The sequence below is a fragment of the Acartia tonsa genome, chromosome 11 (genome assembly GCF_053477335.1).
Source record: "Acartia tonsa isolate MP-2025a chromosome 11, ASM5347733v1, whole genome shotgun sequence".
In the NCBI taxonomy this organism is placed as follows: Eukaryota; Metazoa; Arthropoda; class Copepoda; order Calanoida; family Acartiidae; genus Acartia; species Acartia tonsa.
This window is the reverse complement of record NC_137270.1, coordinates 23101264-23111054: the sequence shown is the minus strand read 5'-3', so window position 1 is coordinate 23111054 and position 9791 is coordinate 23101264. Positions and strand designations below refer to the sequence as shown.

General features: G+C 32.4%; 1 long non-coding RNA gene across 1 annotated transcript; it reads right to left on the bottom strand.

The window, feature by feature from the left end:
• Positions 1 to 8406: 8406 nt before the first annotated feature.
• Positions 8407 to 9791, bottom strand: LOC145330995 (uncharacterized). Its single transcript, XR_013883604.1, has 2 exons — positions 9592 to 9791; positions 8407 to 8623 (listed from the first exon to the last, which is right to left on the bottom strand). It is a non-coding gene; the product is annotated as an uncharacterized LOC145330995 (long non-coding RNA).

Below are 9791 nucleotides of genomic sequence, written 5' to 3'. Positions count from 1 at the left end.
ATTAATGGTTGAATTGCTTGGACACTACTACTGAACCTAAACTTTGGTCCAACGAATGAGAATACGTGTTTAAAAAACAGTTCCCTTCCTGACAATTACGTCATATTTTCAAAGAAACCCATATCTACTTGTATAATGTATTGTATATTCATACTTTTAAATGTGACTTGACTATGGTGACTTTTTCCCAAGACACTGATTCAGATAGAAACAATTACTATAAATAAAGATTCCAAGAAAAAAAAACAAGCAATTGAAGATGTTTTTTTTTCAGATATAAAAGCTGTAATTGGAATAAAGTTAAAATAAAGATCTATCTTATCAGAAAGTTAGAAGAGATTAGACTGTAAATTACCTAAATTATATTTGTCCCCAAAGTTTTATTCACACATTCTTTCATTTATTGGCTTCAAAAAGATTTAGACTAATATATAATTTTGATTGGATTGTACATACCCGCTGTGTCCAAACTTTTATACCAGGAATTTAATCTACATATATGGTAATTTTGTTTACCATAATTATGAGTGCACATACATTTATCTTTCATTGTTGTATCCCTTAAGATCCCTATTTCCTATATGCAAAGTATTCTTATAATCGTATGTAATTCGTCTAGTAAAGTGTGTAAATATTACTTTAATACTCTGCAAAGTTATTTTTACAGGTTGTTCATATAGCAAGTTCAAGGTTGTTGTGAAAAGTAGTCTCCATTTTTAGTTTAAAGAATGTCATAAAGATATTAGAGTAAAACACTAGAGGGAGATTGGGTTAAATAATTGTATCACCCCATTGCAACCGCCTTGTGCAACCTTTCTATTGGGTCATTGAAACTCATCCAATGGTGTCACTTATATTAACACAGCCAAGTAGCAGAAAATAATTTAGAATCAGATGAAAGAGGTCTTTGAAAAAGTAAGGGAGGTAGATGTCTATATATATTCATCTATATTAATATAAATATGTTTTATAGGTAAGAGTACATAGGACTTATGAAGGAATTATTCATAAGCATATTTAAGATTTACTATAGAGGTATAATCTGAACCTTATACTCATTTTTTTAAAAGAATTATCTTAAAGCTATTGGCGTAAGAGATATATCATATCTTATTCATCTTACTGACATAACCTTGACTAAGAGACCTAACTATCCATCCTCAATTATTAACCTTAATGGTTATATTTCGACAAAGAGAGTGTCTATGAGTTTCTAAAATAAATGTGCAAAACAGATAATTCATATTTGATTCACCCTACCTAAAAAACCCTGACATAGAAACCTTACTATCCATCCTCAATTATTAACCTTGATGGTTATATTTTGACAATGAGGGTGTCTATGAGTTTCTAAAATAAATGTGCAAACAGATAATTCATAATTGATTGACCTTACCTAAAAAAAACCTGACATAGAAACTTTACTATCCATTCTCAATTATTAACCTTGGTGGTTATATTTTGACAAAGGGAGTGTCTATGAATTTCTAAAAGTAATGGGCGTACAGATAAATCATGTTACAAGTAGTGTTACCACAAACTAAAATACATATCACACGAAAATTTAGCTAGTTTAGCATATCAAACTCTTTTGAAAATAAAAAGGCACATTCTTTTTTCATCCATTGTAAGAGAGAAAAGTCCTCTTTTAACTTCAAAATCGTCCAAAGACATTAGATTGAGATTTACCCAACAGACAACCTACCCTTTGATTATACGATAGTACTTACACAGCATGGTAATTAGTTTTGCTGCTCAATGGCCAAGGAATTCCAAAAACTAAAATTACTACCATTATTGTCCTAACAGTGCAGCAGGTGTTATTTTCACATCTCTATTATCACGCAGTGTGGTATATATGTAGACATAATCCATTAAAAATCCCTTACACTTTTAATCTAATTTATTATTTATCTATTAAATATAGATGTATAACCAATACAACTACCTGTCCTCTGTCTTGGTTACCTTTTTCGTCTGCTACCAAACTGCTTTCTTCTCTTTTTTTCGCAACTTGGCTTTGTTAATATTTACGACAATATTGGATGATATTCAAAGACACTATTGAAAGTAGGCACGAGTCCACGGTATAGGAGCGTACAGTTAATCAACCCCTTCCCTCTTTATTGTTTTACTCTAATATCTGTTATTTGTAATGCAAATATTCCTTGCTAAATTTTTCCATCAGCTTTTATGCAAGAACACCAAATCATAATTTGAAGAAATTGTCGAACATAATTTGAATATTATAATAGTGTAATTATCATTTATCATTGCTTTATTAGCTTCATCTGCCCTGTTAAACGGTGAACATGGTGTTGACCAAAAATCTGTATGTTTATAATTGCTGAACAATTCTATTATATTAAGTATCAAGGTTTTTGGTCTGAATATTAAGATTTTAATAACTACTAAACTGATTGAGTTCTCCTTTATAGGAAAGCTCCCACATAGTTCACGGGATGTTTTGAAGCTATTTTAATTTTAGATTTAATGACCCTTTGGAATTAAGAGCCCTCTATTTTTTATGTTTTTACTTTCAAGTCCCTTAAAAAATCAGCATGTTACGTCATAAAAACGAGGGATTATCCATCTCTTTTTTAGGAGTTTTCTTTACCACTCCTTCTCTCCTCATCCCTCATTTTTATGACGTCTTTGAGGGACTTTCTTCGTCTTCAGATAACAGGATCATGATATTATAATATTACACAAATATGAAAGAATCATTTTACTCAGATATCCTTATACTAAAGTAACAGGATGTTTGTCTGTGTGTCTGTCTGTGTGTCTGTCTGTGTGTCTGTCTGTGTGTCTGTGTGTACCGAAGGATCTCGCTAACCGCTGAACCGATTGGGTTCTCTTTAACAGGGTAGATTCTCATATGTCCCGGGAAGGTTTATAACTATTTTGGGGGAGGGTACCACCACCCTCCCTAGAGAAATTAAATTTTTTTAAAAATTACCAATTTTAAAAAGAGAGTTTAACAAAAAATAAACGTCAAACGTAAATTTTTTTAAACTTTTTCTTTTAAAATCTAAAATAAGAAATTGAATTATCAAATTCGACTCTCTCCTCCTCAAGTGCCCCTAGAGGCCTCTAGGGGCGTAGCCGCTAGTCCTTATTATAAAGTAACAGGATTTCTGTTCGTCTGTCTGTGTGTACCAAAGGATCTCGCTAACTGCTGAACCGATCGGGCTCTCCTTAACAGGGTAGCTTTTCATAGGTCCCGGGAAGGTTTATATCTATTTTGGGGGATGGTACCACCACCCTCCCAAGAGAAATCACAAAAAATATAAAAACAACATAGTTAGGTATCGCAGAGACTTGAACCAAAAAAACTAACATTTAAAGTGCCACTAGAGGCCTCTAGGGGCGTATCTGCTAGTATCATATATTTGAAAATTTCAAGTTTTATAATATAATATAACAGGTAATATCATCCTCTTAGAATTTTTTTTTCAATTTTGAAAATTTAAGTACCCCTCCCCCCCGCAATAGTTATTTCTCGCATCGTATTATAAAATACGTTGATATAAAATGTACAATTAGCCCCGTGATGCCGAAGGCATGAGCTTTATATAATTCGACATAGACATAGTTTTTTCGTATTGATGAGAATTTGTTCTAATCCATCGGTTTCGAATGAATACGAAAAAAGTCTTTACAGAGATGTAGTATAATATAGCGCTTAGTTAGAGATGAGAGAGAAAGAGTGTGTGTGTGTGTGTGTATGTGTGAGGGTGCATGTGTTTATGTGTGTTTGTGGGTGAGTACATAAAAGCATAAAAGGCAAAATACAGAAAAAGAGAGAGAGATAGAGGTTTGGAGTAGAGAGAAACATACTTACATTTCAAGACTTGGTTTTAGAGATGTTTTACTAACACTATTGTACCTTATTGTATCTAGGAATCAGCATACATAGATTAAATATATTACATAAAAAATTGTTTATTAATTGATAAGTTGGGCACTACTTGTTTAAAACAATGAATTAATTCTTATATTAAAGTATAAAGAATCTCGCTAACCACTGAACCGATATTATTCTCCTTTAAAGGGTAGCTTATCATAGGTCCCAAGAGGGTTTTTAACTATTTTGGGGGAGGTTTTTTTTAATCATAGAGACTTGAATGCAACTTTGCAAGGTATCGTAGAGACTTGAAAGCAACATAGATAGGTATCGTATTATTTAAAAAAAAAAACATTTAAGTGCCACTAGAGGTCGTAGCCGCTAGTATTTAACCAAGCTAGGGAATGGGTAAGCCTATTTCTAAAAATTTTGAGCACCATAATAATTAACTGTTCATTGATCCCTCCCTCCCTATGTAGGCTAAACTGATTTTAACCTAATCCAACAAATAATGTCCTTAACGCTTAAACAAATAGCAAATTACTTAAATGTTTCAAGTGGTTACTCCTTAAAGATAAACCTATATTAGAAGGGTAGCTACTCAAAAATATACCCCGATCGGCAATCAATAATTTAAACGTAATCTACCATATTAAATAGTCAGAGGTTTGCCAAATGACAAATGTTCTCCAATGAAAGAGTTAGTTTTCTAAAAAATAATGTTTCTTCACTTAGAACCAAATCTCCTAATTAAATACACGGGCAAACGTCCTACAAACAAACAGCGCTTTGATTGCACGACCTTTGTAGAGAAATCATGGTTATGAGTTGGATGTTTTAGGACATTATTCGACTATTTAAGTCGCTCATGTGACATAGCAACAGAATCATCAATTTTCAACATCTTTAGTTATGACGCGGTGTTGGGATAAGAACCAAGACCCTACCCGACAACAAGCGGATGTGGGTATATCATCATGTTTACTAGTTAAATACCATCAATTTATATAAATTAACAGCGCTTGCTATGGATAATTTTGATTTTGATTGTTATACTAAAACCAATAATAACTCTTACTACTATTCTCACATTTAAGACACAGACTAAGAATAAACAAAACAAGGATGTAAACATTCGTAAGTAGAAAAGTTAAAAAGTCATGGATAATTATCCAGAAAGACTATAGAGCAGGTTCATAAAAAAAACATTAATCTAAAAAAAATCATGAAACCTTGTAATATTTATAATGTTAAAATCTAGGAATCGGTCTAGCACCCCAAGTAATAGACAAATCTTAATGAAACTTGATGGAAATATGTAGAAAATGAGCATATTCAATCCCTGATATTTTTAGCCGTCAATCCTGAATAGAAATTGAGAAAATCACGAAAACCTAAAAATCTAAGAATCGATCTATTACCCTAATTGATAGACAAATCTTATCAAAAGTTCGTGAAAATAAGTAGAATCTAAATTGATTGATCCTTGAAAATTTCACCCCTCTATCTTAAAAGGAATTGAGAAAATGACGAAAACTTGAAAATCTAGGAATCGACCTAGCACCCCAAATAACAGACAGATGGACAAAAATATGTATAGATTAGATAGGCATATGTCATAAGAATCTTTACTAAAAATTTCAGCTGTCTATCTTGTATAGGAGCCGAAAAAATCACGTTTCCCTCATAGCGTTACGGACTGACGGACAAAGTGAATTATAGAATAGCTTCTCTACTAAAAACACATTGAGTTTTTTTTAATAATGTGTTCTTATTTGTTGGCTTAACAACTTGTTTTCTTTTATTGGTTGATTTATTAAGTTGAGTGTCCAGAGGATTCAACCACCAGTTAAAATCTACATAAGGGATAATTTAATGTTTCATAATCTTATCCCTTAGATCCAAGTAAAACAGCATAATCAATTTGTTTTTGAGAATAGTTGGCTGTGTTTGATATGTTATTGTTTGAAACATATTTGTATTTGTAAACACTTGAAGAATACAACAGAATTAAATGCAGGGGACAAGTAAACAAATAAATTTTCTTTTACTTTAAAATTTTGGGTCACGGTGCAGTTCCCGGTAAAATGTTCCTGGTAACGATAATCTCTAAAAATCTATGAACTTTAAAGGCTTCTAACGGACAAACGGTATAACATATAGATGATGTTCGCACAAAATTTTAACCGCCAAAGGAAGGCCTACAAATAATCTGGAATAGTCCTTAATCAATAATGCACAATTATCTCGCAGTACACATAAATGCGCAAGAAAAACTTATTTTTCGCGTTTTTCTTCAGTACAGCTTTCCCTGTGCATCATTGGATCTTGGCTATTCCAGATTATTTGCAGGCATTTTTATGCCGCTTATAACGGTATGCCGTTTGCCAGCTAACAGCCTTTAAAATTCAAAATAAAAATTTCATAAAGATCAACCGCCGTTTTCATGCCGACCGCCGAATGCTGCTGTATAGCTGCTGCATCCGAAATTTATGTTTTGATATTTATAATATAAAATTTACATAAAGATAAATATTTAAAAACAAAAAGTTTTTCTAGCTTCAAAAATAAGAAAATAACTAGTTAATGATATTCCATATTTTTACATTTTTTTCAAAAACCAATTCTTTCCAAACTATTTTGTTCGTTAACACATAAATTTTTTCTTTGCTATAGTGTTCAATAGCTTTAGCAAAATTGCTATGTAAATGGATAATTTCGCTTGTATCACATCAGTAAAAAGTTTCATTTAGAAAACAAGGATAACAGATCTATAGTATAGATGAATGTATATATAGATAACTACCTCCATTCCTTTTTCAACTACCTTATTTGTCTGTTAACTAATTATTTCCTGCTACTTGGCTGTTTTAATACACACCATTGGTTGATTTTCAATGACCCAATTGAAAGACGAAACAAGGACAGTGCGATGGAGAGATTCAGTTATTTAACCCTTAACCTCTCTAGCGTTTTACTCTAATACAAGGATGACAACATCTATAAAAGGAAAAACAAACATTAACACTTGTAGAGTGTCAGAACTGAATAATGCGAATATAAATGTATATATGTTTTGGTATGGCATTTTCTAGAAATGCTTCGCTTATAGCATTGTAATTTGTTGTTCTACGAATCATTATTAAAAAATCATAATGATTTGATAATAATATCACATAAAAATCTGTCGTCGACAAACAAAAACATTTGCATGTATGAAATGAACGTACGGAATTTCTGATATAGATTAAAAGAGTTGCTTCGCTTCCAAAATGGTAACTAACTATTACAGGAATCATCATGCAAAGTTTGAATCGATAGGAATATTATAAAATGTCTAAATTGAAGGAAAGAGCTAACTGTTACGGACGTACGGACAGACCATAATTAAAACTTAAAGACTTTTGATATTGATAAGCCTTAGTCGGAGGAGGAGTGCAGGTTTTAGGCTGCTCCGAAAAAAAGCTTCAACATTTTTGCAGACATGTTTTTTTGACGATTTAAAAATGTGATTTTGTGAAAGATATTGGACACCTTTTTCATGTGTATAGTATTGATATTTATTAGGGGTGTAAATGTTGAGATTAATTTGCAATCCATACAAAATTATCCTAAAGTGCGCAAAGTGGCAGAGAGAGAAGGGAAAATGGACTGATTATTATACTAGTCCCCAAAGTTTTATGACATCGTTTTTTATATTTGCTTGCTTGCTTTGGGGAGTGAAATTTGATTGGTTGGTTCGTTTAGTTGAGTGTTAAAACATTTCAACCACTAATTTTGATCTACAGAATAGGTAATGGGGATGTGCCTCAACTTATCGGCTTTTGTCTGATCCCTTTAGATCCCTGGCAAAGTGGAATTGAATAAAATGAAGCAGTAGATACACATTTTTAGTAGTATTGCTTAGATTTTTTTTTCTCATTTTTTTGTGTGTGAAAGATAAAGAGCCCAAACTGCGTGACTTTTTAAGTATGCGTATGACACACTTTGTTTTACTATTTTAAATAATACTTCGCCCAAAGATGTAGATAATAATTATAGCTATTTTAATTTGGGATTATATTTGATTTTGTGGTTTCTTTAAAACATATTTGAAAAAGATTTTTGCATATTTTTTTGCCTGAATTTGCATAAGTCGGTTAGACTAAAAATATATTTTTTACATTGGTCCAATGACAAAAATTGTTAATAGTTTAGGAAACTTATTCATAATCCAGCAGCTCCCCCCCCCCCTCTCCAATGCGGCGTTTTAAGGCAGCTGCTGGCCTACGCAGTTGGTAGTCGGTAGAAAAACCCCCACCGCTTTGGATGTAGTGTAAAATATACGTGAATATTATGACAGGCAAAAAATTGACTAGTTCGTTCATCCAGTAGAAGCTGAGGGGATTGAGGTAAAAGGGTTAGATGGTTTTATCTTTATTTTAGCCAGCTACAAGATTCACTTTATTAGAGTACATGATAATCTGGTGTAAGATACAAGTAATAATTGATACTCAGAATTTAAAAGTAAAAAATTGCAATCACAGAAGTCATTAAAAGCGCGTTAAAATAAGGAAAAAGATATCAAATAAATTTATTTATCAATAATAATCTGTTTTGAACAACAAAATGCAATACATAACAAATGAAATGATAGTTAGGCAGAATCTTTTTTTTCCAATCTCAAAACCTGCAGACAGGTTATTGAGCTCCCTCCATCAGATTATTTGCCATTGGTGCCTCCACAGTTCAGGAGGTCAGTAGGGTAGCAGGTCACAGATAAACTAACAGTAGCTAAAAAAAAACAAATTTTTATTCCACACGAATTTCACAAGGACATAAAGGGATAAGACAATGGCCTATAAATTGATGCACATCCCCGATGATGATACACATTAATACCCCTTCTGTAAATAAAAATTAGTGATTAAAACGTTTGAACATTCAACTTAAATTCAACCAACCAATTAAAATTTAGTAAAGCCTTCAAAGTTCAACGAATAAGAAAATTATAAAGTATTATAAAACTTTTAGGACTAGTGTAATAAACAGCCCATTGTCCCCTCTCTTTCTCTGCGAATTTCAGCTCTTTCCTTCCATAAAGTTCTTAATCTAGCACAGCGTATCTCCCCCCCCCCCCTTACGCCTTTTTTAAAAATAAATTAGAAAAAGTTGGAGGTGAGTTTTTTTTATTATGTAATCAAGCAGTTTAGGTTAGGTTATATTTAGTACAAAGTTCCCAACAGGGTTAGGGCCTCGCAAGGGTTGGACATTGGAAAAAACAAACTATTTACTTATTTTAAATTATTTGTATGATTGATAGGAAATTTGAGGTAAAGCATCATTATTAAGGATTTCAACATGTCAGTTTTGACTATTTGACAGACTATATGGCCTGTTGTGATAATTATACAGCTTTTATTTTTTAAAGTCTAGTTATGTCACGGTCCATGGCGAGGCAAACCAATCCTCTTTCAGAAATCTATTATCTTTGATTTAAAACTCGATGAAAATATTAATTGTTAATCTATTGCTTTTAATGGTATTTCAAAAAGAATTTATTAGGGCTCGGCAGCTGCTCCTCAGACACGCAATAGCCTCTAGTTTAAACCCGATTGTGTGCAAAAAAAAGAAATTAATATAAGATAGATTGTCTGTTTAGGAAAAGGTTTGGACATCCTAATATGTTTTTAAAATCACGATTTCATTAAGGCTTAAACATGTGGCTTACGCTCGGGTGCCGAGCCCAGGAGTTTACTTACATGTGTAGGAGGTTGTGGTTGATTTTGATGTGGTAGTCGTTACAGAAATAGAAGTTGTAAAAAGGAAAAATCTTGCATCCCTAACATCAACAATACTTGTTTATCTATTATACAAAGTAGCTTTATGTTTGTCTGTCTGTTCGTCTGTCTGTCTATCCGTCTGTCTGTCCGTCCCTTAAGATCTCGGCAACCATTGAACC